Genomic DNA, 26,549 nt, shown 5'->3' on the forward strand with positions numbered 1-26,549 from the left:
GCGGAGCAAAATTATTCTAGTCAAAGAAAAATATATCAGATTTTTTTTTTTCAATTTGCACAAATATATAGTAAAGCACAAATTTATGCTGTGTATTACAACCAAGGCCGTGCTCAGGTTTTGTTGTGCAGTTATCCTAAACTATGTAAAATTTTTGCTTTGCTTATACATATTACCATTGCAGCCTCGGATACCAAAAAGCTTTCTTTTGCTGATATTTTGTTGTAAATTTTTAAATCAACGGCATAGCTTGGAATACAAAGGAAAAAATAAATTATTTACAAAAGATAATTTTATACAAAAGTTTATTATATACAAAAGATTACTCACATTATACATCATACCAAAGTTGATTGACTCCAAACTGAACAGTTCCACTATCAACCAGATACAATATAAAATGGAATAATTCATGTCTTAAGAGCTATTATAAATACATAAAATTAATACGTTGCCTTAGCACTAATAAAAAATTATTGGGAAGTGTGAGAAATATGAATTCGAAAATAGGTTTCATATTTTCCATTTGAATCAAATATATGCCAATAAAAAAAAAACACATAAATATCACTATTTTCCACTTAATGATTTGTGCCATGAGATTTCGCATTGGCCACGTTGCAGGAAATGTTATGAGCCAGATTACGGGGACGTTTAGGTTGTGAATTCACAGCATCTGTCGGATGACGGCCTTTACACAGCGGTGCAGCTCCTCTTGGCCTGCCTGATGAGCGTCCTGCGATGGAGGTTGGCTGACAAGGTATATTACCTCGCCCAGCTCCACCATTCTTTATTGCACTTCCTGTGCAATGCAGCAAACTATTCAACTGGTTTGCAGCTTTTACGGAATCCATAGCGCGCATTGACTCTAACAATGGCATCTGCAACATCATATGATATTTTCCTAGAGGCAAAATCTTCATCATCTGAAGATGACGTTGTCTCTGTTGTAGAACTTGGATCCTGTGGCTCCTCTCCCACATCCAGATTTTCTGTCTTCACACTAACAATTTTTTTATGTCTGCCTTGCCTGTGATCTCAAAACCGCCATCCTCATTCAACTTTCTAAAAAATGCCACATCAGGGACCTTCTCTTGACCAACAGCCAAAACTGCTAATCAATGGCAACTTTCACTGCTACTTAGAAATTGCTGGGGCACAGCTGTCATGCTAAACTCGGCATAGGCAATTTGTTGCTTGCAAATAGCACCAGTTTCGCCTTGCATGCAAGAGCACAGTCCAATTTCCAGGTCTTCGTCATATTTTAGGGTTGAGTCAGATTTGCCAACCAATCCAACGCTGTCTAATGCATCCTTGGTCGAGATTATTGGCTTTACATGGCGCCTACTCAAGGACACATCGACCAATCGTTGCCTCATATATACACCGAAAATCTCTACCGTAAACATCAGTAGCTGGGCCGTATTGTATGCCTCGCCTCTGAAAAAAATAAATGAAGAAGCAATCCAAACTGTTTGATAAAGGAAAACTAAAAATAGGGCAGTCTGTTACAAAAATTAATGCAGTTTAACCTGAACTTTTGCCAGCATAGTTTCTAATATATACATAATTCTTTTTCTTAAATTTAGCAAGAATGGGTTTAAATATGCCCCTTTTCTCTCTCTTTAGAGGTAAGACATTTCCATAAAAAATTTGTTCCTACACTTACTGACAAATCATGTTTGCCAGATCAATCTATACAATTAACTGCAGAACATCCAGAGACTTTTGACCCATAGTATTTTCATTGCAGTATGAAGATTTTTAATTAAACTGGAGCAACTCTCAGCTATTTGGATACCACTTGTTCTTTCCTGTTCCTTTCAATATGCATACTATTGAACAGTTTTTGAAATTTTGTATGCCAATATAACTTTTATTATTATTATCATTATTATTATTATTATTATTATTATTATTATTATTATTATTATTATTATTATTATTATTATTATGTAGTTTAAAATACACTCTCTCTCTCTCTCTCTCTCTCTCTCTCTCTCTCTCTCTCTCTCTCTCTCTCTCTCTCTCTCTCTCTCTCTGTATATATATATATATATATATATATATATATATATATATATATATATATATATATATATATATATATATATATATATATATATATATATTTATATATATAAATATATATATATATATATATATATATATATATATATATATATATATGTATATATATGTATGTATATATATATATATATATATATATATATATATATATATATATACATGCATATATATATATATATATATATATATGTATATATATATATATATATATATATATATATATATATATATATATATATACATACCCACTCCAACCCAACCTTAGCAACTCTCATGGAAAGTAAAAAGTAGTATCAGTTAAACACATATGCAGACTCATTAAGTATCAGAATATGTACTTTCTTAAATGATGTAATGACAAATATTACCTGTATAATGTACTTATGAATCCTTACCTACTGAGAACAACATCCTTGATTATGCACATTGTTGACTTGCAGAAATTATTTGTATGGTGCCCTCGTAACAATGTACCAGCTCGAAAAGCTATTCCCCAGTCTTCCTTCCTTTCAACCAAGGATGCCACATAACTGAAAGTTAAGAAAGTATGCTCATTAAAACAAGATTTAAATATATCAAAAGGAAATTAAGATTATGAATTAAACAGCAGGACATACAACATTGCAATTTGAAAAGTAAACTTAGTGTTAAAAATCATTTTTTTTTTTCAATTCGGTTCAACTCTTCGTCCAAAAGGATCAAATACCTTGGATTTCATACCAACTTGTTGGATTATAAACCATGGTGACTGACTTTACACTTTAGTGAACTATCAAAAAAGGACATTTATAGGGACAGAGAGCTGAAGCAATAATGCACTAAATGCTTCTAATACTGGACTATTTCACATTACCTTTTGAAAATAGGATATGTAGCCATGAGAGAACTGGATTGGAGAAACTGCCACACCTTATGAAACTCTGCTTTCGAACTAGCATAAACCAGACTTTTCATTGCTGCCATAAGGTCTTGACGATTATTGTTTTGAATTATATGTTTAGAATCCAATAGCCAACGCCATACCTGCTGAAGCAGGGGGAAAATACATAGGAAACGCTTTGCTGACGGCCAAGTTGTAGCTAGACTCTTTCTTTCAGCTTCACAGTTGTCAGTCATGAATGACTGTGAATTGAATTGAATTGAATATAGGATTTAGCCATTAAGCCAAGCACTGGGGCATCAAAGGCCATTCACCGCTATATAACGAAAATCATTCAATCATATCTGTACACTCACAAGATTTAGTATCATTTTAACCTTTAATACAAATCGTAACACTTTCATACAATAAAATCTAGATGTGAAATAAATAGGGATTAAAAGGGTAAAATAAATAAATTAATAAAATCAATTATAGCTCGTAATATAACCCAATACTTTGTATAAATTTTCTCAAGTTCAGGGTATTACAGTTTTCCCCCAGTATATCTCTTAAAGGTTTTTCCTGGAGTAAATGTGTCCTCCTCTGAATGACTGTGGAGCTCCTCTGCCATAGAAAACACATTCACCTAGCATCTCCTTAATCATAACAAAGCCTACAAAGCACAAAACAGAACAATGAATATAATTTATAGAAAAAATTATTACTGGTATGGATGTTAACAAACAGAATTATAAATTAAATCATCATATTTGCATTATCTGTAATATACAATGGCCTAGTTGGACACAAACACCTTCTTACTAAATGCATTTACTGTACACATTGTACTGTATATTTGTAAAACATTATGCAAATACTTCATTGAATTTTGTTCACCAAAGAAGAGTAATGAAAAAAGTAGACTAATAAAATTCTTCGAGGTGACTGTGCTTGGCACCATGAAAGTAGTATCACTTGAAGAGATACAAATTAAAATTTTGCTTATGAAAATACATATTGTATGCACTGAACTTCCAAACCATCAAAGCAAAGTCAACAATTAGAAAAGATTTTTCAGGAGATTCGGAGAGTTCTGAGTGAAGGTGGGAATCTAGTGATAGAATACCTGTAACAGTTAGAGTAGAGTGCAGTATTAAGATGAAAGTATGGAGCAGACCCATATGCAATACATTAAGGGTCTCGTGAGTGAGCATGGACTCATTAAAATTTTGCCAACATGCCTCTGAAAAAGTTAAAATACGCAAAAATAAAATAAAGAATAAAATCATTCATGTAAACTACAAACCTCTGGTAAATGTTACTTGATCTTGACATGATGTGAACAACACAGCCAAAGGAACAGCACCAGCTGGTCCTACACAAATAAAAAGTATGATAGCTGTGTTCAGTTGGTCTACAGATCTTGTGGCATCTACAAAAACAACTTCCGATGCTTCTCTTAGATGTTCATGAACCCTCTTCATGAAGGGAGTTACCAAAACGACACAGAATCGTTCATCGTTGTGCTCAACTTTAATCTGTACTTCTGGGTTGTCAGCTGCATACTTGTGGATAGCATTAAACATAGATAACGTGTTCAATCCACCATGTTATTCTTTTACCCATTGGGTCCGCATATATTCCACAGATTTGAGAGATTGATTGACAGATTTGTTTGCTTGTCCTTTCAAATCATCAACCAAATCTAATTTCATAAGAGGGTGTCTGTAAGCCATCGATGTTGTCATACCTGTAATTATTCTAATGTCGGTTAACAATCGCATTCCAACACCAAAATAAACCTTACTATAGAGGTTATGATAAATATACATATTTTCATATCAAGATTTCAGCGCTTATAATATCTATTGCATTCACCGCCACCTTCAAAAGAGTCAAAACATGGCTGAGATTAGCATTTTAAAATAATAGTAACTACAGTTACATCATTAATGCATTATCCTACTATGCACTGCAATCACTGATCCGGTGATTAAGGAATTCAGATTTTGAGGCCCCCAAACATGAATATTATTGAAGATCTACTTACATTTCAATCATAGTACTGAGTCAAGGAGTTTTATTGTATATTTTTGGGCTCAAGCCATGTCGTCCTGATGGAAGTTCCTAAAGGGTAGCTTCCTTGGGTATATATAACTGCGGCGATATTCCCAGAGATTACCTTAAGGTACCGAGAATTCTAACTCCTGGAGCGAATATCCCTAATAAAAGAACCAGGGATATCGCGAAATATCAGAGGACGTATTCTTGACACGCCACATAGCAATCTGCACCCCGAACAGAGTTAACACTTCGAAGGGGTCAATTGGCAAGAAAACAAAAAACGAGAAAGAAAGGAGAGCCGCTCGCAAGGTATCTCTCCTCTCCCGTTTCGTAAGCAAGCAATGCGCCGCTCACGGCGCCATCTGTATTCCTTTTTGCGTAGCACAACAACTCGGTGTTTTTTTCTCTGTGTTTCTCGCAATTCTTGGATTATTTCAACTTGATAATGCTTTCTCCAACTTCTGCTTCTGATAAGTTGAGTATTATTTCTTTTATGTATAAATGTAAGCTCTTGGTAATTTTAAAATGATTTGATAGTGATATCGTTGTTACAAGAGCTGTTGCCTACCGGAGGAGTCCTGGACGCTGTCGCTCGCTATGTATGAGTTAATTAGTTAGCCAGAGCGACGTTCCCGGCTGTTTCGCTTTATTAATTTTAGCTATTCAGCGTTACATAGGTTTTTTTTATATGATGCTTTTAGTATTTCCGTTTTGGCGAAGGATTTGCCAATTCGGGCCTACGCTAGACCTTGTTGCCTAGTCGTTTGATATTCAGATTTCCGAGTGTTTTAAAATTTTATTGAAGCTTTAGGCAGTTTTATACATTTAAGATTATGTTGATTTTCTTCCAAGATAGTATACGAGTGAGTTTCGGTGATTTAGGTAATTGATTCTCTTCGCGCCTAGGCTAGTTGTCTATGGGGCCATAGTACACTTTCTCACACTCCCTGGTTGCTCTCTTCTCTTCGGAGATTGTGTGCAATCCCTTTCCCTCTGCTTAAGCCTTGGGCTTAACCCTAATGGTTTATCTGAATTGACTTTAGATACAAATATATTAGGGCGTTTCCGTTTCTTTCCTGTTTCCAGTAAGTCTGGCTTCAGGAAAGGGGCAGGATATCAGAGTTCTTAGTCTGAGTCTGTTTCTGTCTAGCTTGTGGTTGAGATTCCCTTGCTAGTCTGACAGCAAACATAGGAGGCTTAGCCTCCTTAGTTCACTTTCGAAGGTTTCTGTACGAGATGATTCCTTCTTTTTGTGATCTAGCAGACTAGTCCAATGTTGTTGTTCTCGGTGTGGAGGATGAGATCCTCTTTTCTGTGAATAACAATGCCTTCATTGCTTTGGTTCCGAGGGAGTTGGCAAGTATTGCCGGCCTCCGTCCTCGGATCTCCCCTAGGCTAAGATGAGTTTTCTTGGCTGCGCGTGATTCATTATCAGAGCAAGGTTGGCAGGACCCTCTTCCCCCTTTCCCCCTCTTTCCTTCGTGATGGCCTAGCCATTGCATCCCTGTCCATCATTCTACATCTGAACCTAGCATAGGTTAGGATGTGGGGTTGACTCAGTCCCTTGCCGGCCGGCAGTGCGTGCTGGCCGGCAAGGGTCTTCTGCTTTGAGTGCTGCCCAGACCTCCCTTGGTCTCTCATCCATGTTTGTCTGTAGAGCCAGATGGCATTGGTCAGGAAGCCTGAAGTTATATTCTCCCCTTCCTTATGTGCACTCTTTCAGGTTGCCGGGCTATGAGGCAGTACAGTCTCTTATCCCGGCATCCATTCTGTTTTACTAGCCAGGCAGTCGGAGTTCTCTGGTTCTTTTGCTGCCGGCCGGCATTGGTTGTATACCTTTGCCGGCCGGCTATATATCACACCATTAGTGGCCGGCAGCCGGGTGCTGTTGTTGTTTAGCTGCCGGCCGGCCGGCAGTCCCCTGCCAGCCGGCAATAGAAACACACCAAGGTTCTGCCGGCTGCTACGTTTGGCGGCCGGCAGCCGGGTGCTATCTTGTGTAGTTGCACACGCATTTGAACCAGTGTTCTTCCACCTTATAGATTATAAGTAGTATACTTTGGAACTAGTTAAGGTGTGTGCCGGCCGGTACATTACCTTCTATACTGTAACCAGTATTTTTCAGTATAGTATATACTGTAGGGAGAAAACTATAGTATAGTATTTGTTACAACACTAAGTTTTTCTAACACTTTTGTGTTGTCTTGCGCAGCCCTTTGGTGTAACCTTACAGATAAAGAAAGTGAGTTCTTTCTTGTCTACTATCCAGCATTTTAAAATCCCTTATTTGGGTGTGAGCTACACCTGTTTCCTCTAGAAATTATTTATTGGTTGCTCTAGAATAGATTAACCATATAAGTGTGTGTCTTCCCTTTCTAGTTTAGTTATGCTAAGCTATGTATATCCAGTGATACGTAGTTCACTTGATACTCATGGAATTTTCTTCTCTTTACAGGAGGACCATCCGAGGTGTGGAAGCGTTTTCTGCAACATCCGCAGCAAGAACTTCTGTGGACATGACTTGTGTAGGAGGCACGCAGCATGCGCAGTCTCCAAAGGTGATCTCCGGTATTGGGACCCACAGGTATGTACCGTGTGCACAAACCTGATTACTGAGGCTTTTGATTCCCCTAAGACGGCGGAGTCAAGGGACGCAGTAAGGGAGAAGCTTCGTACCTGAGTAAGGGGCTTTCAAAAGAACACTTCTGGGCCCTATCTTCCAAGTGAGAAGATGAGGGCTTATCTTTTCCCCAAGGCGTCAGCTGAGGCAGTGATTCCCCAGCCTCAAGCGGAGATACCGTTGGTTCAGATCCCGGTGGATGCTGAAGTCGCGGACGCCCTGCAGGACATCCAATTGGACGATAGGATGTCGGAGGTGTCCGAACGTTTGGAAGAAGACCTTCTGGCAGAAGACCAGGAAGAAGAGCAGGCTCCAGACAATGAAGAGGAAGAGTTCGACGAGGTGTCGCCTACTCCGGTTCAGGCCCCTGAACCTATTCCCTCAACATCGTCCTCTCTCCCAGATGAGCTGGGAAAGACCCTTTCCTCCATCGTTGGAATGATCCAACAGATGCAGAGGGAAAATAATTAGAAGGCTGCTGCAATGAAGCTGGAGATGCTGAGACTTGCAGCATCACGTGGGCCCCAGAAGAAGCTCAGCGTGAAAGACCTTCCCTTGTGCTCAGATGCCAACCCTTGGAGGTATGCTGAGCACATGCCTATGACGACGGGAAAAATCGTCATTTCGGAGAAGTTGGGCTCAGTCCCCCTTGAGGAGGTAGAATTCTGGCCCTGGAAGGAGTTGTATCCGGACTGTTATGTCAGTCTAAGGAAGGAACAAGCCTCAAAGGAAGAAACTGAGCCGAAGGAGGTTATAGTTTTGGACCACGCTAAGGCTCAAGCTTTACTGTCAAGCTCGATAAAAGAGAGGGGCTTCACAAACTCAAAGGTACCTGCTTTGAGTAAGAAGCACCCTTCCTTTGTGTCCTCTCCTTCTAGAGCCTTCCCCTTTATGCAGAAAGGGTTTACGGCTGTGCTGAAAGCAATCGAGGCAGGTAAGCCATGCCCCTCCTTGGAGGAGTGTAAACCTCTGTCTTTGGCCCTACCCATGGACCACAAGGACTGGAAGGATGTCCATCTTACCTTCTCAGTCGGGAAGTTGGAGGCTGATATTGCTGGAGGTCAGTTTGGTGAGAACCTCCCCAAGCTGTCTGACTTTCTTTTGCGCAGGGAGCTTGAGACAAAAGAAAGACTTGCTGCCTCAATGTCTCATCAAACGACTCTAGAGACAATGGCAAGTGACCCCAAAGTCCATGAAATGTTTATGGTAGTGGCTAAGACACACCTAGCCAGTGACGAAGGACCTTTATAGCTTCGTCAAAGCTAGGATGGCTTGTACGGAGTTCGTGTTCGCCTCGGCTGCGGTGAAGCTCGAGCCAAGGAAGCTAATCTCCTCCAGCATTTGGGGCAAAGACCTCTTCCCTAGTGAAGTGGTCAAGGAGGTTGTAGATAAGGCCGCCACGGAGAATAGAAACCTTCTCCAGAAGTGGGGCCTATCTCTCAAGAGAAAGTCTTCCCCGGATGAGAGTCCCCAGCAAAAGAGGAAGACTAAGATGACTAGGCTACCGTCTCGGCCAGCCAAGCCATTCAGACAGCAGCAGCAGCAACAACTTCCTATGCCTACAGTGCCCCAGATGGTGGCACAAACCCCGACCACGTACCAGTGGGTACCCCGAGCCGTGTCGACGCAGTCTCCGGCATTTAACCCAGCGTTCGAAGGGCAGTCAACTACCTTTCGAGCGAAGCCTAGAGGAGCAGCCAGAGGTTCGTCTAGAGGCCCCTCAAGGGGGAGGGGATTCAGGGGGTGTCACGGTCAAGGAGGCAAGACCTCATGGCAACAGCAGCCAAAGTGAGATGATACCGGTAGAAGGGAGACTTCAGAATTTTCGGGATCGGTGGACCTTCGATCTCTGGGCCCACAGCCTACTCAAGAATGGACTGGGTTGGAGCTGGTACAGCACTCCACTCCCATGCCCTCGATTTTTCCAACACTCCATCCTCGTTCTGGAGGAGTACGTTCAAGAACTGTTGGAGAAAAGAGTAATCCGAAGGGTAAAGTCCATCAAATTCCAAGGGAGGCAGTTTTGTGTTCCCAAGAAGGACTCATTTTGGACTTGTCGCCACTCAACAAGTTCATAGTGAACTGCAAGTTCAAGATGCTAACACTGCAACACATAAGGACCTTACTGCCCAAGAGGGCATATACCGTCTCCATAGATTTGTCAGACGCCTATTGGCACGTTCCAATCAATCGTCAACTCTCCCCCTACCTAGGGTTCAAGCTACATCGAAGACTCTACGCCTTCAGAGCCATGCCATTTGGGCTAAACATAGCCCCAAAGGATCTTCACGAAGCTTGTGTGCGTAGCTCTCAAACAATTACGCCTAAAGGGAATCCAGGTGGTCGCTTACCTGAACAACTGGCTGGTGTAGGCAGCATCCAAGACAGAGTGTTTGCCAGCTTCCCTACAGGTGATCCAGTTCCTAGAGCATCTAGGCTTCAAGATCAACAGAAAAAAGTCTCGACTTTCTCCATCTCAAAAGTTCCTGTGGTTGGGAATCCACTGGGACCTAGTGTCACACCAACTCTCCATCCCGGCGAAGAAGAAGAAGGAGATAGCTGGTTCTGTCAAGAGACTTCTGGATTCTGAAAGGATATCATGACGCGAACAGGAGAGAGTGCTGGGTTCTCTCCAGTTTGCCTCAGTAACAGACCCGGTGCTAAGAGCACAGCTAAAGGATGCAACCGGAGTTTGGAGAAGTTATGCATCAAACGCGCGAAGAGATCTGAGAAGACCAGTACCGCTTCGTCTACGTACGCTTCTCAGGCCTTGGTCCAAAGTCAGGCAACTAAAGAAGTCGATGCTTCTTCAGCCACCTCCCCCTCGTTGACTATTCACACAGACGCCTCAAAGGAGGGGTGGGGAGGTCATTCTCATCGGAAGAAGTCCCAAGGAACTTGGTCCAATCTAGTCAAGACCTTTCACATAAACTTTTTGGAAGCTATGGCAGTACTCCTTACCTTGAAGAAAGTCTCCCCTCGTCGCTCGATCCACATAAGGTTGGTACTGGACAACAAGGTGATTGTGAGATGCTTGAATCGACAAGGATCGAGGTCACCACCAATCAACCAGGTGATGTTGGCCATCTTTCGACTGGCGGAAAAGAAGAAGTGGTACCTGTCGGCAGTTCACCTTCTAGGAGTCCGCAATGTGATAGCGGACGCTCTATCCAGGTTCACACCGATAGAGTCGGAATGGTCCCTAGACGCAGGATCATTCTCCTTCATCTTGAGTCAAGTCCCAGAACTGCAGATAGACCTCTTTGCGACGAAAGACAACAAGAAGTTACCCCTTTACATGTCCCCGTACGAGGATCCCTTGGCGGAAGCAGAGGACGCGATGTCCCTTGATTGGAACAGATGGTCCAGGATTTACCTGTTCCCTCCTCACAACCTTCTATTGAGGGTCCTCAACAAACTGAGATCTTTCAAGGGAGTAGCGGCAATAGTGGCTCACAAGTGGCCGAACAGCGTGTGGTTCCCTCTGGCATTTGAACTACGGCTGAAGTGTCTACTGTTATCAGATCCAGTTCTGACCCAGCGAGTTCAGAAGTCGACTGTCTGCGCTTCATCAGAGAAAACCCGGAACCTGCAGCTCATGATTTTCTCTCCCTAACGGTGAGAAAACGTTTCGGGATTTCGAAAGACAGTATAGACTTCCTGGAGGAATATAAGTGCAAATCTACTAGAAGGCAATATGAGTCATCATGGAGAAAATGGGTGTCCTTTGTCAAGGCGAAGAATCCGCAAAAGATCTCGACGGACTTCTGCTTATCTTTCTTCAACCAGCTCCATGATCAAGGGTTAGCAGCCAACGCAATATCAACGTGTAAATCTGCTTTGACATGACCCATTTTATATGCCTTCCAGGTCGACCTCTCTAACGATATTTTTAATAAAATTCCGAAAGCCTGTGCTAGGCTCAGACCATCAGCACCTCCAAAGCCCATTTCATGGTCTTTAGATAAAGTTCTTCATTTCTCTTCGCTGTTAAACAATGAGGAGTGTGCTTTAAAGGATTTGACCCAAAAAGTTATTTTCCTGTTTGCACTCGCGTCGGGGGCCAGGGTTAGTGAAATTGTAGCCCTCTCGAGAGAGGAAGGTCGTGTTCAGTTCTTGGATGGGGGAGAACTGAACCTGTTTCCGGATCCTACGTTTCTCGCCAAGAACGAGTTACCCACCAACAGGTGGGGTCCCTGGAGAATCTGCCCTCTGAAAGAAGATGCATCTCTATGTCCAGTGGAATGCCTAAAGGTCTATCTTTGTAGAACTTCAGACTTCAGGGGTGGTCAACTATTCAGGGGAGAAACATCAGGCTCAAATTTATCACTGAAACAACTTAGGGCAAAAATCACCTATTTTATTTGCAGAGCGGATCCAGACAGTACACCCACAGGTCACGATCCGAGGAAAGTTGCCTCATCCTTAAATTTCTTTAATAGTATGGATTTTGAACATCTTCGCTCATACACTGGCTGGAAGTCTTCCAGAGTTTTCTTTCGTCACTATGCGAAGCAAGTGGAGCAACTGAAGAGGTCTGTGGTAGCAGTGGATAGTGTCGTTAACCCTGCTGTTTAACTCTGCGAGGAACAGTGGATTTAATTGGGACGATTAATTCCGTGGTAAGTGTGTAGTTACGAACTGTTCTACAAACTAAGTGTTAGGGCACTGGGGTGCCTACATTGACTGTTCCATATTCAAAGGTGAACCTAGCATAAGTGCAGACATGTGTGCCAAGCGTTTCCAACGCTAATGTAACCGATTAGTAATACAGACTTTTATGATTTTGATACCTCGGTATGTTAAAAGTGGCGCTAATGTTTTTCTTTCAGATAAACAAGTTTTCTGTTTACTATCATGATTATGCTTATTTATTGGTTATCCTCCTCTTATATATGTATAATTGTTGTTTAACCTGTTTTGTTTTATTGTTTGTCAATAAACTCGTTCTTGTGAAACTTGCGTCTCCTTTGCCTGTGTCATTTTACTTGAAATGATTTAGCATTACGTTTACTATGTATATTTATCTGGGATAATTCTAATAGATTGTTCCTTTATGCAAGCATTTTTGCATTGGTTTATGCTTTCCCCTAGCGGGAGGATTCCATGCCCTAAGGGGACGGTGGCGGATATGCAAGTTTTCCTCCTACTCGGATATAAACCTTAGTCCAATCCAGTAATGAACGGGGAACTGGTCGATATTTCATATTGACTCAGTGGTTCTTTACAAACTATGCTTTACATGATATAGGGTGACACCACTATATTGGCTTATCTGTTATTCATACATAGGTATATGTACTCTTCGAGACTTTTTCAGAGTCTATTATGACTCTTCCCTGTAGGGGGCAGGAAGCACTAACATGGTATATGGTTAGATGATAAGATGTATGACGGTAACATCTTAGGTCTCTAGGTCTAGTTGGCCGGGAAATACCTTCGGGGAGTACAGCAGGTTTTGAGAATCCACAGATACAGTAATGCTCTGGTATACTTCCGTCAGGACGACATGGCTTGAGCCCAAAAAACGGATTTTGAGCGAAGCGAAAAATCTATTTTTGGGTGAGATGGCCATGTCGTCCTGATGGACGCGCCCTTCCCTTTTCTTCTAAAAAGGGCTGTAGGTCCCCTCCCTACATACAGTATCTGTAGCACCTCGTGTATCGCTACAAGGAATACAGATGGCGCCGTGAGTGGCGCAATGCACGCTTACGAAACGGGAGAGGAGAGATACCTTGCGAGCGGCTCTCCTTTCTTTCTCGTTTTTCGTTTTCTTGCCAATTGACCCCTTCGAAGTGTTAACTCTGTTCGGGGTGCAGATTGCTATGTAGCGTGTCAAGAATACGTCCTCTGATATTTCGTGATATCCCTGGTTCTTTTATTAGGGATATTCGCTCCAGGAGTTAGAATTCTGGGTACCTTAAGGTAAATTCTCTGGGAATATCGCCGTAGTTATATATACCCAAGGAAGCTACCCTTTAGGAACTTCCATCAGGACGACATGGCCATCTCACCCAAAAATAGATTTTTCGCTTCGCTCAAAATCCGTTTAATAACATCTTTTAGTTAGTCTATTCGGGAGTGATACCGAATTAGAAGCACAAAAATTCATGAATGCATGCAAAGCAAATCTTTTTGAAGTAGCTAATTATGTAAATAAATCATTAGTTATGCCATTTGAAGTTTTAAATGGTAAAAGGCAGTTAATTTACTTTCAAATAAATCGACACTACAAATTTTGAAAAAGGGTAGCATTCAAAATTGTGATATCAGCCTTAAGCATATGTCTTAGGAAGTACAGTAATTGATTTGTTCACGACTTCCAAAGGAAAGAGCTGTTGCATATGTGCTGATAGTGAGAATTTCTGAAAAAAAAAAACACCATGAATTATGGGATATTATACATCAATAAACACAAACAGACTATAATTTTTACATTCCTATGAAGGCCTATATTCACTATAGTGACATCATCAGCAGAGTTAACGTTACTTGTTAAGTATAATCAATATAAAATTACCATGTGAAATTTTACATAAATATTATTATTTGTGATATTGAGGTTTTCTAGCTGAATTTAATTCATCAAGATAATTATTAGAGTAAAATTCTTCTTACAAAAACTTTGAAACAGGTAAATAAGTTTACACTAAGTTTCACTGCATTTCAAGAAAATTTTTATTTTACCTTGCTCAAAGTATCTCTCGAATGTATCCCGGGTACTTGATGTTACTCTCAGTTGATTAAGAGCATCTGCAGACGCAAGGGAATGATTATGCCACACATGGATTTCAATAAAACATGGAAAAGACTCAATAAGCGTGTTCCTTTTAAGGGATTGCTTATGAATGATCCTAACTGTGGCATCGACGAAAACTTCACAACTGAGAATGAAATAAATAAATATAATTAGCATATATATTGTATAAATAATGCTGCATGTTTTATGGCACAAAGTTTTAAATAATTGCACAAGCAGAGAGAACCATGTGCATCTCTATAAACCACTAAGAGCAATCTTAAAAAATTAAATTCACATATCTACTCACAACTGCAGTTATTGAATGTCAATTATGCTAAAAAAAAAGAAGAAAAAAAAAAGAAATAAATTTGTTGTGCATTAGGGAAGATTTCATGGGTTCATGCTTAGAAGGAATTGGCTTACCCAAACAACCAGTTCAACCTCCCAAAAGGGGGTCTAGTCCCCTATGTTGAGGAAGGGCCTTAGAGGTGCCTCCTATCATTAGGTTGGGGGGAGTGGAGGAGCCCCTCAGGTTAAGTGGTTTAGATAGCCTATAAACAGGTGAGGCTAGCTAGGCCTAGTTCCTTTTACACACAATTACTGATTAATTAGACCCATTTTTGTTTCAGCGACTGAAGGAATCGATATTTGGATCTTGAAAAAAAATGCATCCAAATGGCTTAGGCTACCCTTATGTTCTCCACAATTTGTCCTAACAGTGTATCAGAAATTTGGAATTTAGGTCATGGGGGAAAATATTGATGCCCTATTTATCCTATTTTAGCAATTAATTAGGAGGGTGCAGGGGTCTGCTCCACTTAAATCTAGTTTCAGTAAATATAAAATTAACGGATTTTGAGCGAAGCGAAAAATCTATTTTTGGGTGGGATAGCCATGTCGTCCTGATGGAAGGTTCCTTCAGTAGCTCCCTAAGGGTATTTATGACTACAGTAGATATACCCAGAGAATTAAACTAAAGGTTTCACAGAATTCTAACTTCTGGCGCGAGTACCCATAAGGTTTCCCTTTAGGATATCGTATAATAACAGGGGAAGTATGCTTGACACACCACATAGGTATCTGCACCCCACATAGCATTTACACTTCGAGGGGGAAGTTGGTGGCAAGTTATGGGAGGAGCCGTTACAAAGTTTTCCTCCTCCGTCACTGTTGTGGTACTCGGATGACGTCATAACCGCGCGCCTTCTCCATTCCTTCTGGTGTCGAGGACAGCCTCCATGAATACAGTAAGATTGGGAGGGGGCCTGCCAAGGCCTAGAATAGAGAAAAGGGCGGGTCCATCAGGACGACATGGCTACCTCACCCAAAAATAGATTTTTCGCATCGCTCAAAATCCGTTTTTTTTGGGCTTAGGCCATGTCGTCTTGATGGAAGTGTACCAGAGAATTAATGTATCGTGGATTTTTCCCTTTTAGTAGTGCCGTCGACTTCTGGACAATATTCCTTTGGTGTAATGACCATAGAGAGCTTGTGACATTACCGGTATATGTCACCTCAGATAACCATGTGCTATGTTACCCTTTCCTGGCCGGCCCCCCGGCAGGGATGAATCCTACTGGACTTATGGGAAGTATCGAAGTTACTTGATAAAGAAACTCACCCAGTATCAAGAAGTACCCGCCGGTCCCAGAGCAAGGTAGAAGATAAGGTAAGTACAACGTGTTGGAACAAATTACCTTAGTGTAGATGAGTTTGTATAAATGAAGGAACAATAGTATTTCATTGTTCAGATATATTTACATATTATAGAGGGATATTAAAACTCTCAAACAGTATTTTATTACACTATTAGGGCGAATAAGATGCACGAGTATAGCAAATTCCTGTATTTGGGCATAAATAAGAATTAGCACACATAAAAGTAATAAATGTAAATTGTAATGGAATACAAATCAATTATGTAGACTTGGGACCAATATATGTGGTATCTGAAAAGGAAACTTGCCATCACACACGTTAATTCCGTAGGAATTATAAAGTCTTTCTGAAATGTCTTATATACACTTCATGTTTGGAACACGTGGCACAAGTGTTTTAGTCTATGTGACTTCACCTTAGTATAAGAACAGTCCGTAATGTCACTCGGTGGCACTATTTTCACTATGTTGCGCACTAGGGTCAACACAGACACCCTTAGCGTTAGAGTCCCAAATAACTCACTGTTCATCGCAGCACTAAACGGCAGGTTTTAACACACTACCTGCAGCTACACCGAAGCGTTTCAATTCGTGCACCTGCTTCGCATAGTGTTTGAAGAACAGTCTTGAAGAATTCCATCCTGTGAATGAGCGAAGACTTTCGAAGTTCATTGACTGGAAGAAATTCAGGGAAGAGGCAACTTTCCTGGGATCGTGACCTGCGGGTGTACTGCAAATAAAGTAGTTTATCTTCGCCCTTAGTTGTTTGAGTGACAAATCAGAACCTGAATTTTCCCCTTTAAAGAGCTGTCCTCCACCGAAGTCCGAAGTTCTTCGAAGATAGACATTTAGGCTCTCCACTGGGCACAGGGAGATGTTTTCCTTCAGAGGGCAGATTCTCCAGGGACCCCACCTTTTGATGGGTAGCTCATTCTTGGCAAGAAACATTGGGTCAAGAAAGAGGGTGAGCTCGCCTGTTTCTGAGAACTGGATCTAGCCTTCTTCCCTTGATAATACCACAATTTCACTGACTCTAGCCCCCGAGGTGAGAGCAAATAAGAAAATCACTTTTTGAGTCAGATCTTTAAAAGGGAAAGTTTCATTGTCCAAACTTGAGGCAAAATGGAGCACCTTGTCAAGAGACCAAGAGATGGGTCTCGGCGGAGGTGCAGGTCTGAGTCTAGCACATGCCATCGGAAACTTGTTGAAAATTTCACTAGACAGGTCTATTTGGAAGGCATATAGTAAGGGTCTTGTCAGGGCCGATTTGCAGGTGGAAATTGTGTTGGCTGCTAAGCCTTGTCCATGAAGGTGAATGAAGAAGGACAAACAGAAATCCATTGATATTTATTTAGGATTTCTAGCCTTGACAAAGGCCACCCATTTCTTCCAAGATGACTCGTATTGCCTTCTGGTAGATTTTGTTTTATATTCCTCTAAGAAGTCTAAGCTTTTCTTTGAGATCCCAAACCTCTTCTTGACGGCTAGGGAGAGAAAATCATGAGATGAAGGTCTCAGGTTTTCTTTGATGAAGCGAAGACAGTCGACTTCTGAACTTTTTGGGTTAGAACTGGATCCGGCAGGGGAATTAGCTTAGGTTGTAACTCCAGGATCAATGGGAACCAGTTTCTCCGGGGCCAATTGGGGGCCACTAGGGCAGCTATTCCTTGGAAGGATCTCAGCTTGGTGAGGACTTTTAGCAGAAGGTTAGGTGGAGGGAACAGGTAAGTCTTGTTCCATCTGCTCCAATCCAGGGACATGGCGTCCACCGCTTCTGCTCAGGGGTCCTCGTACGGGGCCACATAGCCAGGAAGTTTTTTGTTGTCGCTCGTTTCGAAGAGGTCGATCTGCAGTTCTGGGACTTCTTGGTAGACGAAGGAGAAGGAGTCTGCGTCTAGGGACCATTCTGACTTTATCGGGGCTGTCCTGGATAGAGCATCCGCTGTCAGGTTGCGGAATCCTTGTAGGTGAACTGCTGAGAGGTGCCATCTTTTCTTCTCCGCCAGGCGGAAGATGGGCAGCAACACTTGGTTGAGTTGGGGCGATCTTGAACCCTGACGGTTGAGACAACTGACCACGACATCGCTTTCCAGGGTCAGTCGAATGTGGACTGAGGGACGTGGGGACAGCCTCTTCAGGGTGAGAACTGCCATGGCCTCCAAGATGTTGATGTGAAACGTCTTGAATAGGGGAGACCATGTTCCTTGAACTTGACGTTGATGAGAGTGGCACCCCTCCACCCCCCCCCCCCCCCCATCTTTCTAGCGATGCGTCCGTATGGATAACGACCGAGGGAGGCAGTAATTGAAGAGGTACCGACCTTTTCCGATTTTTTGCCACTGACCACGGCTTGAGGAGTGATCGTAGCCGGGTCGGTAGAGGTCTCTTCAGATCTCTTCGAGCGTTTGATGCATGTCTTCTCCAGCCTCCCGATGCATCTTTTAGCTGTGCTCTTAGCACTGGGTCTGTCAGGTAGCAAACTGAAGGGAGCCGAGCACCCGTTCCTGTTGTTGTCTTGAAATCGGTTTGGATTTGAGGAGTCTCTTGACAGATCTTGTTATTTCTTTTCTCTTCTTTAGTGGAATGGAAATACAGTGTGACTGAAGGTCCCAATGGATTCCTAGCCATTGGAACTTTTGAGCTGGAGAAAGTCAAGACTTTTTAGTGTTGATCTTGAAGCCCAAATATTCCAAGAATTGGATCACCTTTGTGGAAGCTTGCAGGCATTCTTCCTCTGATGCTGCCCACACCAGCCAATCGTCCAGGTAAGTCATCACCTGGATGCCTTGTAAGCGTAGTTGTTGAACGATCGTCTCTGCGAGCTTCGTGAATATCCTTGGGGCTATGTTTAGCCCGAAGGGCATGGATCTGAAGGCGTACTGTCTTCTGTGAAACATGAATCCTAGGTAGTAGGAGGTCTGGTGATTCATTGGAATGTGCCAGTACACGTCCGCCATGTCTATTGAGACTGTGTATGCCTTTTGAGGCAGTAGGGCTCTTATATTCTGAAGAGTCAGCATTTTGAACTTGTTCACTATGAACTTGTTGAAAGGGGACAAGTACAGAATGACTCTGAGTTTGTCGGAGTCCTTCTTGGGAACCCAGAATAGTCTTCTTTGGAAACTGGTGTACTTTACCCTCTTGATCACCTTTTTGTTCAAGAGTTCTTGGACGTATTCTTCAAGAACGGGGGTGGAGTGTTGGAAGAATTGGTGAAAAGCTGGTGGTGGTGTTTCCCAGCTTCATCCTAGTCCGTTCTTGATGATGCTGTGAGCCCAGCGATCGAAGGTCCAACGATCCTGGAAAAGGCGGAGTCTTTCTCCCACCCGAAGCATCTCATTGCTTCTGGTTGCGCAAGGGTTTACCACCTCGGCCGCTTGCTCCCTTTCCTCCTCTCCTTTTGGAGGGACGTCGAGAGGAGTCTCTGCCGGCGCCTTTACCTCTGGGACGAAAGGTAGTCGACTGCCTCTCAGAGGCGGGAGTGAAGGCTGGTGACTGAGTCACCACTGGCTGAAGTACCAGTTGGAAGGTTTGTTGGGGCTGAGCCACCAACTAGGGAGCAGTGGTTGCCGGAAGCTGACGTTTAGCCTGATGCTGCTGAGGTCTTGGCTTGTTAGATTTCTTCTTCGGTTTGGGGCCCTCATCCTGAGAAGATTTCCTCTTACCTGACATGCCCCACTTTTGGAGAAGGTTCCGGTTCTCCGCGGCGGCCCTGTCAACGATCCCTTTCACGAGGTCATTGGGAAAGAGATCTTTCCCCCAAATATTGGAGGAAATCAGCTTCCTTGGTTCGTGTTTTACGGTAGCATTCGCAAACACGAACTCTCTGCAGGCTCTCCGTGCCCTTATGAAGCTATAAAAGTCCTTCGTCAGGGTAGCGAGGTGGGTCTTGGCCAAGACCATGTAGAAGCCTTGGGTCCGTTGTTCCCCGTCCATCGTCTCCATTTGCACCTGGAGGGAAAGGGAGGCAGCCAGCCTCTCTTTCGTGTCCTTCTCCCGACGAAGAAGATATTCGGAGAGCTTGGGGAGGTTCTCACTGAATTAACGTCCAGCGATATCAGCCTCCAACTTTCCCAAAGAGAAAGTTTACTGGATGTCTCTCCAGTTTTTGTCGTCAGGAGGGAGGGCGAGGGAGAGGGGCCTACATTCCTCCAATGTAGGGCAGGGTTTCCCTTCCTCCACCACCTTCTACACTGCTAGGAGGAACTTCTCCACGAAAGGGAAGACCATGGTGGTAGGAACAAGAAAAGACAGGTGTTTCTTGCTCAGGGTCGGCACCTTATAGTTGGTGTAGCCCTTGTCTTTCAGACATCCGGCTAGCAGAGATTGACCCTTTGCGTGGTCAAACACAATGACCTCTTTAGGCTCGGTTTCCTCCTTGGAAACAGGTTCGGACTTGAGGCGAATATAGCAGTCCGGATATGCCTCGAAGCTAGGCCAGAATTCCTCCTCTTCATGGGAGACGGCGCCTAGCTTGTCGTTCACGAAGATCCTGCCACTAGTGATAGGCATTTGCTCGGCATGCCTCCATGGGTTCGTCAGAGAGCAGGATGGAAGGTCCTTCACGTTGATCTTCCTCTGCGGTTGCTTCGTTAAACCGAGGATTTCCTTTTTGAAATCCTCACCCCTCTTGCGGAGCCTCTCCTCGAGGATCGCGATCAAGGCTTGAAAATTGTCCACGGATTTGTCTGCTCTTGTGGGCATAGGAGTGGGCGATGTAGAGGGGACTAGTTCCGAGATGACTACGGAAGCGATAAAGGGTGCAGGGGCACCTTCTTCTTCAGAGTTAGGAGCTTCTGTAGGTTCCTCTTCTCGACCCTCGGCCATCAGGGTCCTCTCGGTGGTATCTGACACCTCTGACATCCTCTCATCATCATCGAGGTGGATGTCCTGGAATGCGTCCGAAACATCTGGGTCAACCGTCAGTTGGACACAGGGGATCTCTGGCTTGGGGATGACGGCATCCGCAGATGCCTTAGGGAAGAGCAAAGCTCTCATCTTCTCACTGGGGAGATAGGGCCCCGTGGAGTTCTTCTGGAAACCAGGCACCAACTTGCGCAGTTTCTCACAAGCGATGTCCCTTGACTCCGCAGACTGGGGAGCCTCGAACGCCTCATTGAGCAGGTCCGGCACGCCAGGTGGCCGTAGAAGTCAAGCCACCGAACGCTGCAAAAGGCACTCTCACACTGGATGTACTCCTCCTGTAAAGAAGAAAGAGGTACATGAGTATTTGGAAATCTATAATGATGGACTTAAAGTAATATTAGATTAGTCTTAAAGTAATCTCAATTATAGTATAAGATTCCTTTCCAAGTGTAAGCTTAGGATAGGTAAGCTGGAAATGAAGAAGGGAAGACACATACTTGTGAATCCCGCCCAGCCAATTGCCGTGACCTTACACCTCTACTAATTCTAGGGCTTTCGTTCTAGTAAGCCTAAGGGGGCAGCTATCCAGTAGGGATAGAGTAGCACAGCTAGTACTTCCTCAAGGGTATTAGCAGTGGTGAAAGGGAGAGAGCTGAGTTCATTCAGCATAGTGAAAATGGGAAATAATTATCCCCAATTCGAGCGCATGGATGCACAGAGTATGCTAGAAAATATCTATTGCATAACTATACACCATAGTTTTCTGTCTAGGGTATGTACTATACAACAGATATACTGGCTACTGTATAGCACCATACAACAGACACTGCCGGCGCATAGCCGGCAGGGTTAGAGTAAGGTGACAGTCCACTGTTGTAATATGAATTAGGTGGAGCCGGCAGCCTGCCGACGCGTCGGAGGCACACCGGGCGCCGGCGAGTCTCCGATTGAGGGTAACTCCTTGCACCCATAAGTCTATGTGGCAGGGAAAAGGGAGATAACCTCGGGAATTGATGGCATATTGTCGACATGTCGGCGGACGCCGGCAGCCGTCAGACAACCGGCTCTAGGTACTCCAACCCTGACATCGATCTATGAGACTGAGAGGAGACCTAGGCTACGCTGTCGGCTGTTGCCGGCAGAGTTGTGCTACAGTGGACCGGCACTTGATTGAGAGAGAGAGAAAGCATGGAGGAAGGGAGAGGGAAGGGTGGCAGCTCACTATCCTAACCTCGCCTTCCTCGAGAAGGAGGTTTCAAATGGAAGGAAGAGTATGATCAGACTTCCATCCAGCCACAACTAAGCCGGCAGTCAGGTAGGGTTACGGGTGGCAGTCCAAGGGAGGACCGAAGAACACTCTAAGATAGCAGGGAGGTCTCCGGCCGGCAGACCGACCTGTCGTTACGCTATCACATAGTTCAACTATATGCGGGAAGCTTAGCAGTTCGGACTAGCAGGCGAAAGGACCGGGCCGACTCCACAGCCTGCCGGCACTCAGTCGAGTTGTAGGATGGTGGACAGAGGTGTGATGGCTAGGCTATCACCAAAGGACAGAGGGGGAGGGGTAGAGATGTGATGGCTAGGCCATCACCAAAGGACAGAGGGGGAGGGGAAAGTGTCCTGAGAAGGAGTGTGGGGGTTGGTGTGAGCCTTCCCCGACACCGTAAAGGGGATTCTATTTCAGTACCGGTGCCATCCTAGGTATAGGAAGAGTTCATTCTCCAGTCTAGGGTGGGTTAGTATAGTAAAAGAACGGCATGGTCGTGCCGTCCTAAACTATAGAGAAACAGAATACTAGGGTCTGCCTAATATAGGCTAGGGAAAGCATATCTCACAGCCAGGGGAAGGCAGGCGTAGGACAAGTCGCTAGGCCACAGGGAGAAAGGGTCGTAACCCTACCAGGTGTGGCATAGGGGGGAGGGCAGAGCCCCCCCACCTTTTGCCATCCAGCGGAGACCCAAAGGAGAGTTCATTCACCTAAGGGGGTAGCTGGGGGCAAACGACTGATACTCTGAGGTTCTGACCCTAACTCAAAGCTCATGATCTATGGCTTTGGACAGGGAAATAAAATCCTAGCTTAACCTCACTTGAGTACATTCAAGATAAGGAGGACTAGGATATAGCCTAGGCTACCTCAGAGGGAGGAGAGATTACCTTAGGCTAAGGTAACCAGGGAGGTGTGAAAGTATACTAAAGCCCTTAAGCTGTAGGTTAGGTGCAAAGGAATCCACTACCAAGATCATCAAAACCCCTTGTATACTTTCGACATGGAGATAAACCCATGTACAATCCCTGAATCTTATATGTATAAATGCCTAATATCTTCATTTAATAAATTAACACTGGGAACACTTATTATATCATGCATAAGAGTAAACTAAAACACATAGGCTATCGAGCCTAGGGGATGGGCTACCAACTCTAGCGTCGTAAATATGGCTACCTACACTCTCTGAAATTAAAGAATACTATCGGCTTAATATAACTAATTCCTAGCAATGAAGACTAAATAACTAATACTGATAATTAGTTATGGAACCGGGATAGTTGTTCTGGCTAACTAAATAGAGCATTCGAAGCGAACAAGAGCGTCTGGCACGCCTCTGGAAGGCAACAGCTCTGCCACAAAGCACAGTATTTAAAGATAAAAAGGTTTTACTTTACATCCAGAGCTCATTTATACAATATAAGAATATGGTACTCAACTTTCCAGGGGCACAAGAGGTTGAAGATTCCGACATGCTGGTAGATAATAGCAAACAACTGGGAAAAACACCTGGTCAGAGATGCTACAAGAGAAGGAATGGAGAAGGTGCCCGGTTATGACATCAGCCGAGATGGCAGCCAATGTGAAGAATTTTCTTCACTCTTCTTCTTTTAATCGTATTTTTAGCTCTCTTCTACTAATACTATAGCTACCCCTTAAACGTTCTCTCCTACATTCAATTTTCTTTAACGAAACATAGGAAGGACTATTCTAAACCTAAACTTGTTGACAGTGGCGCACGCCATGCTCGTGACGTCACAGCGTAGATACGCACAATAGAGGGCCTTAGTGTAACCACGGCGTACGTTGGTTCTTTCCTTAAACTACGTGGGTCGAGATTAAATTCCTAAACTGCATTTTTTATATAAATTCCAATACTGCTAAATTAATGCATCTTATATTTCTCAATACCAATTAAGGTTTGTTAATTTTAAGATGTATGCCCATCGCACCAGCCCATTGCTAATTGATCATTAAACTATTAATTTTTAGCAAGCCAGTATAGGTATGATTATTGTATATATAAACTCCCTTAGAGCAGCAAGATTTCTCTAAAGTATTTAGTACAAAATCCTGCCTCCTCTGCACTCCTTGCAACAACATGTTGCCCTGTCCTGAAGTCCCGATATGGCACCCCCAATGAAATACCATGCGCATCAAGCTCTTCACCTGTTTGGCAAGGTGAAGCCAGGTGATCTCTTCGACCTTAGCGTCGCCCCATTCAACTGGTCAGTGATTCCGTGCACCTCTGGCTCACCCCCTTCCCCCTCTTCCAAAACGTGACTCACCAAGGAGTCCTGTGGCTGCCGGCTGGAGATAGTGAAGGAGCGGAACCTGTGAACCATATTACCACAAAAAAGGATTCTTGGGGTGGGCCAGAAAAGAGTGCAAAGTGCAACCAGGTCAACAGCTATCACGGGCATAGGACTAAACTTCAAAGGAGTGCAGGTACTACATCAATGGCCATTTAGTTTTCCCCCATTTTTTATTAGCTTAGACTAATTTTAACTTTATAGGGAACCTGGCTTTTACACTATTCGGACTGTGTGCGGTGGGATTGTGTGTAAATATTTTTCCATTATTATTTCTTGCTTGGAGACTAACACAGTCTCTGGGTCACATGGATCACGTGTCCGACCCCATTTCGATTTTTTATTATTGCAGACCATGTGTCTAACTAACTAATTTTCATCATTTTGAATTGCATTTTTATGATTCTATTTTGTCTTTGTTAAGATGTCCGTTTCTTTGATGTAAATTTGTGAATAAATCAATATTAGGTTAATTAAACCTCTTTAGTATTTTTGCTCCCTCATTTATTTTAATGTGTGAAATGAATAGTTGATCACGGGACAAAGTACCCAATATTTAAAGAGTAAACCTAAGTAAGTATAGGTGGTAACAGCAAGGAACTTTGCATTAATATATTTGCTTCGAAGGTAAAGATCCTTATCTTTATAAACTTTTAAACTACTTTACATCACTGCTCCCATTTTGGATTTTGTCTTAATTACATTAACGTAAAATACCTGTCCAGCATCTCATTGGGGTAGCTGGGACGGAGCCGAAACAGAGCCTGAGAATGAGATGACTATAGACCTGACAAAGCTAGAGTAGGCCATAAATTATTGTTAATCCTACGTGTGGAGTTCTTCGGCCTCTGGACAGTAAAATTTCCCCCTTTTGTATTTAAAGAGTGATGGTCAGTGAATTGTGACAGTAAAGTATTAGCAGGGTGTCTGTGCCCCGAGAGTAAGTGCTCCTATCCTCCCATGTTGAACTTGATGTAACTGTTATAAGGAGACTTTCCCGGACTAAGTTCCCACTCAGAACATAACAATAAAAAATTCTCCACAGCCAAGATGGCATTTATGATGTCATCCGAGTACCATAACAGTAACGGAGGAGGAGAACTTAGTAACGGCTCCTCCCATAACTTGCCACCAACTTCCCGTGTCAAGCATACGTCCCCTGTTATTATACAATATCCTAAAGGGAAACCTTATGGGTACTCGTGCCAGAAGTTAGAATCCTGTGAAACCTTTATTTTAATTCTCTGGGAATATCTACTGTAGTCATATATACCCTTAGGAAGCTACTGAAAGAACTTTCCATCAGGATGACATGGCCTAAGCCCAAAAATTCAAAGACTTAGCTCCTGTGGACTGAGTACCAAACTAATGGCCTGCCCGAGGACAACTGAAAATTGCCATATTTCAGCACTTTGGTAGGTAAAACTGTATCAAGATTGTGCGGCCTTCTGTAATTCCAAAGTAAGAAGTAGCTTAGGCCAGGCAGGTCCCAATGTACAAGTAACAGATGTTCCAAAAATGATCGTTGAAAAAACGATGTCACCCTACAGAGGCTGGGGTTGATATGTCAATAACGAGTATTGTTTCTCAGGTCGTCAAGCAATAGCCTAGGCTAGCTGGGTTCATAGGTAAAGTAGTATAGACCACCAAACGGTTATAGCCCCCTCCTGTATGCAGTGTAGGGGAGTCAGCTTATATTGGGGTGTATGTAGGATAGCGGCCACCTGTATGTATTATTATGGCTAGCTTAGAATATGGCACTGTAAAGGGGTCCACAGGGGTGCTAACACCCCCTGTTAGGCATGTAGGTAAGGACACGGTTTGTAGGTTAGGTTAGGGGGGAAAGTTTAGGTCCATGTTTAATCAATGCATGAGGAAATGGTTGCTGATATACAAAGACTCACTTGTATGTAAGGTAGGGGGTTTATGTGTACGGTAGGAGAGAGGGATTATGGAATTTAGGGCATAGCCCAAGTGCTGGGACCTATAAGATCATCCAGCGCTGAAATGAAAGTATGGCTAGATGGAAAAATGAGAAAAGAAATGAAAATGATAAACTGATGACAA

The 26,549-nt window shown here is 43.2% G+C and overlaps 1 pseudogene; it reads right to left on the minus strand.

The window, feature by feature from the left end:
* Positions 1 to 998: 998 nt before the first annotated feature.
* The window catches only part of LOC137651567 (uncharacterized), a 32,978-nt pseudogene continuing 7,427 nt past the window's right edge, over positions 999 to 26,549 (minus strand).

The sequence above is a fragment of the Palaemon carinicauda genome, chromosome 13 (genome assembly GCF_036898095.1).
Source record: "Palaemon carinicauda isolate YSFRI2023 chromosome 13, ASM3689809v2, whole genome shotgun sequence".
Lineage (NCBI taxonomy): Eukaryota > Metazoa > Arthropoda > Malacostraca > Decapoda > Palaemonidae > Palaemon > Palaemon carinicauda.